Here is a 7,526-nt window from a genome sequence, read left to right on the forward strand (position 1 = left end):
TGAAAGAGAAGTCCCAACTCCACATTCCTTCAGTCCCAGGAAGGATATAGTTAAGATACTGGACTTAGACTTAGGAAATCTGGGTTTAATTCCATGCCTTGCTACATATTTCTTGTGTGATACTGGGCAAATTGCTGAGAACCATATTTTCCTGAGAGCTCAGGGCCCATTTAGACATGTTAGTATGGGCCAGATTTTTCAAAAGTCCACCCAGCAGCTCCCATTGAGACAATCTCTCTGTGCCTCATTTCCCCGCCTGTAATACGGAGATACTTCCTGTCTCCCACCCTTTGTGAGTCCTCTCTATTTAGACTGTAGGTTCTTTGGGACAGGAACTCTCTCTTACCATTGCCTACAATGCATAAGACAAGGAAACTCCTTTCACAGCTGGGGCCTCTAGATACTGCCATGGTAATGATAGTGTAACTCTTCTGCCAGGTGGTTAAAATCAGCAAAAACTACTGGGTGAAATATATTTAGGGCCCACCTTGCCAAATAACTAAACTGGCTCCAGTCCCCACCCTCTTTGGGTGCCCTTAGGCAGGACTCCCCCACATTTGCAAGCACTCAGAGACTGTACTCAAACAAGGAAATCTTTGGTAAGGGAACATGGTCATAAACTTGGGAAAACCCAGCAACAGAATATATGCAAATAAAGAGTAACATACTCCCACCTTCCAGTAACTTTGGCAGTAGTCCCTCTAACTCCCTTCCCACCCAACGATGAGAATGTCCCATAGGTAAAATCCCCTGGACCAAATCACGTCAGCCATCCACAAAACTCCACTAATGGTTGAACTCAGTCCAAGTGTCTGTCTCCAGTCCCAAGTGAACTGCTTCCCTGGTCCCTTCTGGAGGCACCCCTACCTAACCTAGCTTACCGATTCAGCTTTATTAAAGTGGTGGGCAGGCAAGGCCTCACTAGAGTCTACTCAAGCTCTGCTGCTATGGCTCTCACAGTGAAGTCCTCAATCTGCATTGTCTCTGGCTGGCCAGCCCTCTGCGCTATTTCTCTCAGTGAAATCCTCAATTTGTGCTGTCTCTTGCAGCAGAGACCCCACAGGAGCACTTTGGACCTCTGAGCAGAATGCTGGCTGCTTGGAAATGATCTCTTTGCTAGACTTAAGAGATCTTTCCCCTCCTAGGGAGTCCACTACTCTCTAAAATCCAAGTTAATATATAGTTATGTTGACTCCCCAAGATTCACGAAAGGAATTGTGGGTTCATAGCCTGTGCAAATGAATCTCTCTTTGGCCATTCTTTTTGCTTTTCACCAATAGAGCAAAGAATTCTTTCCCCTATGGAGCTTCTGCCAATAGTGCTCACAATCATGACCAACATCATCTCTGCTAAGGTTTGCTAACAAGATTAATATGATGTAAAATACAACAATGTTATTGTTAGACACACCAGCAAGATTAAAATGATAGAAAGACAGGGATAACAATGGGTGCTGGAGTTTGACGGAATCACTTGTATTGTGGAATAAATATTATGGGAATTGCTGCCGATTTAATCTTTGCGGAGGTAAGCTCTTGATACGATTAACAATGTTTCAGGGTTTGCACTAGTTAATTCTCCAAATGGTAGTGCGAAATATAATCTAAATATTTATATTGTGCTCATCACCATAGTGTCTTAACAAAATCACCACCACCACAGAGGTAGTTACTACTGTTGCTATAATATTTACTGAGTACATTCCACTTTGAAAATACCAGAATCTTTTTACTATCAACTTTACAACATCAGAATGACAGGCATAAGTTAAGTTTCTTCTATTGATGATTGAACAATTCTTTTCCTAAATATATGAGAGTTGGATAATGTCTGAGAATATAGAAATTAGTCAAGCAATGTTATTTCAGAATTCTAGTCAGTAAATGAAAGACTCTAAAATACGTTGAGAGTGTATTATATACAGCACTGGTTCTCAACCAGGAGTCCGGGGCCTCCTGGGGGCCTGCGAGCAGGTTTCAGGGGGTCCACCAAGCAGGGCTGGCTTTAGACTTGTTGGGGTCAAAGGCAGAAATCCAAAGCCCCACCATCTGGGACTGAAGCCCAGTAACCCAAGCCCTGCCACCCGGGGTTGCAGCCAAATCATGAGCAACTTAGCTTTGCAGGGTCCCCGGTGGCATGGGGCCCTGGGCAATTGCCCTGCTGGTTACCCCCTAATGCTGGCCCTGGCTCTTATATGCAGAAAAACAGAAGTTGTGGGCCCTGGAGTTTTTATAGCATGTTGGGGGGCCTCAGAAAGAAAAAAGGTTGAGAACCCCCTTTTTACGGCATCTTAAAAACAATTTGATAAAAGGTCATCTAAAGAAAAAGATGCTAGATCTTTGGCATATGTTTGACCAGTGTAAGGAACAGCAGGAAGGTATGTCAGACTGTGCAGACAAACAGATGATTATCTAGACAAGCTTCTATTCAATGGAATTCAGTAACCACTGTGCTTATCCTTTCCTGCTAAGTTGATTGAGAAACCACTACTAGAGAAGCATTTTTAAGCCATATACTGCCACTTGCAGGTCACAGTAAATCTGCATTTGTTACACTAGGATACATGAAAACAAATATGTTTGTGCAGATGCTGGGCATGGCTTCAATGAGAGACAGATCCATAACATATTGGAAACATCAGATCTGCAGACTATCACCCTAGCGGGAAAAGGTGTTAAATATGACCCCAATCTGAATACAACTTACTTTACTGTCAGTGAGCAAATATTTACTGGATGAGATTGTTACTCACAAAAGAATCTTATTTAGGGAAACAATTTTAATGTCCAGGATTTTACTGAAGATGCCATTAGAACACCCCTCCTTGACAATACAGTACTATGAGCATGCTCATTATAATAGGCCCTTCCTTTAAAATTTGAATTATTCATTGCAAGTTCACCATAAGCATGTGAAGAACTAGGAAATTTAATTGATTATATAGCTTAGGCTCAGCTGCAACTGTGCCAAACTCAGACTTGGTGCAACTGAGCTGCGGGGAGGCATAACTGGATTTAAATCACCTTCTTATATCCTTGACCCTCAAACTGGCTTGGGGCCTAACTGGATCCTGGTGCAAATCAGAGCAGCCACAGGGCTGCTCTAAATTGTACTGGCTGGAATAGTTCATTAGTAGGCTGTTCTGCTGGCCCAGGATCATCTCTATCCATTCCCTACCTTTTTTGAGGGTGAGTAAAAACACAGGTCTACCTATGCCAGCTTTTCGTTACTGGTGGATTCACCAAAATCATGGCAGCTGTTAGGGCAGCTTTAGGTTTCCTTTGTGCCAGTGTATCTTTGGCTGAGGACCAGGGTCCTTGCCCACAAGGAAAGGAGACATTCCAATTCATTATAATAATCCGAATAGAATATTATGGATGGATAGCAATTGAGGACCATAAGAAAGACAGTGAGAAAGAGGAGAGCAAATAGAAAATAAAAGATGAAGGCAGAAACATGCTGCTTCAGCAACATTTGTGATTTAGAATATTTGACCTACCTGATTAATCCTATATTTTTACATAGGGAAACAGAGGCCTGGAGAGGTTGTGATCTGCCCTAAAAGCCTTGAATAAGAGTTGGTGTGGCCTAGTGGTTTAGACATGAGAGCGCATCAGAAGACCTGCTTTCTAACCATGAACTGACTCTTTATTTGTTGTATTGCATGGGCAGGTCATTTGTGGCTTGATTCTTGAATATGCAGAGTTCGCTTGGGAGGTGCTGAGCTCTTTCAATCTAGCTGACTGCAATGGATGTTGAGAGTACTTTTAATGCTCTGCACCTTTTACCAAGACTTATTTTTCCCATCTGGGAAAAATAGGTATAATACTGCCTACCCTCTGTACCTCACAAAGGCATAATTATTTTTGAAAAGTACTTTGAGACCTTCGACAGACATGAATAAAGTAGATTTCCAAGCTAAAAGACAAAAGGAAAAAATTCTTCTCTCTCACATCAGCAAATATCCTCAGTACCTGCACAGCAAAAGAGGAACTACTCTGGGTTTGCACCCAGAATGCAGAATTTGGCCCAGTAACTTCATTGGATGGAACTAAACCCGGATGATTTGGAAGATGAACAATTATGGTCTACTTCTAAACATTATGGGAGCTATAGCTGCTGCTTAGGTCCTAAGTTTAGTCATCCAGCTTCAAACATATTGGGCTTAATGTTTGTACTTTTTGAAAATGTAAAGCATTGATATAAAAATTATTACCTGCTCTCTGGTGTCTGGAGGGTAACATTTCAACTCCCTCCTTGTATCCCAGCTCCTCTTCAGGACTACACCATGCAAAGTAGCAGGACTTAATAAAGGGGCCATGACTTAGTGGGAGGGACTAGGTCAGTGCAGGGGCAGCATTTAGTTTGGTATGTGACTGACTGCACGGCAGCATGCCCAACATAAACAACTGTGAAGCTTCCAAGCCTTCCCCAAGGTGGGCTGCTGCAGTGCAATGCCACTCAGTCAGCATGCCTGGAGCCAGTTAGTGCAGCTTCAGACGTGGGCAGAGCTGACCAGGGAAAGGTAGAGTCAGGGTGATGTGCTGATTCAGTGTGTCCCACTTGGCATCCTCCCCAGGCAGTGCTCCTTTAAAGCCTTTGGCAGAATTCCCAGGGAGGCAATCCCCACCTGAGACATTTTGCAAATGCACCCGACCTGGGAGGCAGGGGCAAACCAAACCTGGAGCACCTTTCTTAAAATCTTACCTCTCAGAACATGGCTGCATCAGTGAACTTGCATATGTTAAGAGAATTTAAAGAAACTGATCTCTTTCATTGAGAGGGAACATAGTTTGAGAACAGGTCGTAAGAGGTGGCCATCGTCCGAGAGCAGGGAAGCACATATGGTGATACTTTGAATTAATGATCCATTAATGAATGCTGAACTGCAGTGGAAGTGCCATATTACTGGATGATTTTATCACAATAAACTCATGTTAATTTTTTGAGGAGCACAGACTATTCTTAAAACTCACCCTCTTTCTCTTTTTGAGTACCATAGTCACTCTAGCCAGCTCCAGCTCGCCTTGAGATCCCAGAACGCACCTGACTGGCTGAGTACCTGAAAGCTGTAGCTGAGTTGTAGACAAAGCATATTTAAAACATAAGACATGAGTTTATAACTTTGTTGTAACCTCATAACTTTCTCCTGTGTGGGTGGGTGAGCAATTTCAGTTTCATAGAGCCTAGAATCATCAACACTGGCCAGTCAAACCAAACAGCCCTTAATTTTTTTTCACCCAGCCCGGCCATAGCCTCCCTTATTTTTGTTTATTTGCAGCTAAACTTAATACAAAGCCATTGGGGCTGTCAAGCGATTAAAAAAAAATTAACTGCAGTTAATTGTGCAGTTAAAAAAATTAATTGTGATTAATTGTGCTGTTAAACAATAGAATACGATTTATTTAAATATTTTGGATGTTTTGAATATTTTCTAGAATGTCAAACTTTAGAGCCTACAAGTCCAATAGTCCTACTTCTTGTCCAGCCAATCGCTCACACAAACAGGTTTGTTTACTTTTGAAGAAGATAATGCTGCCTGCTTCTTGCTTACAATGTCACCTGAAAGCGAGAACAGGCATTTGCATGGCACTGTTGTAGCCGGTACCACAAGATATTTACGTGCCAAATGCGCTAAAGATTATGTCCCTTGATTCTTCAACCACCATTCCAGAGGACATGCATCCATGCGGATGACAGGTTCTGCTCGATAACCATCCAAAGCAGTGTGGTCCAACGTATGTTCATGTGGCATCTGATTCAGATGCCACCTGCAGAAGGTTGATTTTCTTTTTTTGGTGGTTAGCATTCCGTAGTTTCTGCATCAGAGTGTTGCTCTCTTAAGACTTCTGAAAGCATGCTCCACACCTCGTCCCTCTCAGATTTTGGAAGGCACTTCAGAATCTTAAACCTTGGGTCGAGTGCTGTAGCTATCTTTAGAAATTTCACATTGGTATCTGCTTTGCATTTTGTCAAATTTGCAGTGAAAGTGTTCTTAAAAACAAACATGTGCTGGGTCATCATCCAAGACTACAAAAGCATGACAGATATGACAGAATGAGAGTAAAACAGAGCAGGAGACATACAATTCTCCCCCCAAGGAGTTAAGTCACAAATTTAATTAACACATTTTTTTTTAAAACAAGTGTCATCAACATGGAAGCATGTCCTCTGGAACGATGGCTGAAGCATGAAGATGCATATGAATCTTTAGCGTATCTGGCATGTAAATATCTTGCAACACCAGCTACAACAATGTCATGTGAATGCCTGTTCTCACTTTCAAATGACATTGTAAATAAGAAGCGGGCAGCATAACCTCCCATAAATGTAAACAAACTTTTTTCTCTTAGCGATTGGCTGAACAAGAAGTAGGACTGAGTGGACTTGTAGGCTCTAAAGTTTTACATAATGGCACTCCGAAAAAAAAAATTGTAACAAAAAAATCTACATTTGTAAACTGCACTTTCATGATAAAGAGATTACACGACAGTACTTGTATGAGGTGAATTGAAAAATATTATTTCTTATTTTTACAGTGTAAATATTTGTAATAAAAATATGAAGTGAGTACTGTACACTTTGTATTCTGTGATGTAACTGAAATGGATATATTTGAAAATGTAGAAAAACATCCAAAAATATTTAATAAATTTCAATTGGCGTTCTATTGTTTAATGATGCGATTAATATCGCGATTAATTTTTTTGAGTTAATCGCATGAGTTAACTGCGATTAATTGACAGCCCTAAAAGCCATTAATCCTATTAAATAAATAAATAGTATTCATGTTCCATTCCCATGTGAAAGGGAACTGATAAGCATATTGAATGGCAAGAACAAACCTCAGAGCCCTGGTTTTAAGTTGCAAGGCAAAAGGCCTCATAGTGTTGAATGAAAGGAGAGAAGGTTAGTACTCCCCTTAAGAAGGATGGAAGAGGTCCTAGTGACCTTTACAACACACATATGGTTAAGGCATTGCCACTTACTTTGCGGTATCTAACCACGGGTTGTGGTGGTTTGGTTTTTTTTGTTTTTTTTAAAAACAGAGAGAAAACACATCTCTATGATTTTCTAGTAAATAATTTTGCATAGTTAAGATGCTAGGAAGCATAAATAAAGGCAGTCACTGAATTAACCAGGGATAAAAAATCTGTTATGGAATTACACAGTAATGGTAACTAACTGCATTTGCTCCTTGATGTAGAACTTAATTGCTCTATTTTTATTAGTAGAAACTATATGCATTTCACCCATGGTTGGCATAATTAAGTTAATGATCAGTGAGTGTAATGAATTTATGGTTAAGCCCAATTTTCTGAACCTTTCATTCTTGCACTTTCTGTAATTAGGGGTCTTAACTACCTTAAATGAGTTGTAAAAATGTTTACTTTTCTTTAAAAGCCTTCCTGGCAAAGAAAAAAAGAAAATACAGTAGAAACTTGCTCATTTGTACTAATGACCAAGAGCTCCACAGAGAATTACTCATCTTGGTGAGTTATCAAATGAACAAAAACAATTTTTAA

At 40.7% G+C, this 7,526-nt stretch overlaps 1 non-coding gene across 1 annotated transcript; it reads left to right on the forward strand.

Annotated features, from left to right (window-relative positions):
- The first annotated feature begins 6,887 nt into the window (after positions 1 to 6,887).
- On the forward strand, positions 6,888 to 7,015 carry LOC125636320 (U6atac minor spliceosomal RNA). The gene has a single exon (XR_007356556.1). It is a non-coding gene; the product is annotated as a U6atac minor spliceosomal RNA (small nuclear RNA).
- The last annotated feature ends 511 nt before the right edge of the window (positions 7,016 to 7,526 follow it).

Source organism: Caretta caretta, chromosome 4, assembly GCF_965140235.1.
Source record: "Caretta caretta isolate rCarCar2 chromosome 4, rCarCar1.hap1, whole genome shotgun sequence".
In the NCBI taxonomy this organism is placed as follows: domain Eukaryota; kingdom Metazoa; phylum Chordata; order Testudines; family Cheloniidae; genus Caretta; species Caretta caretta.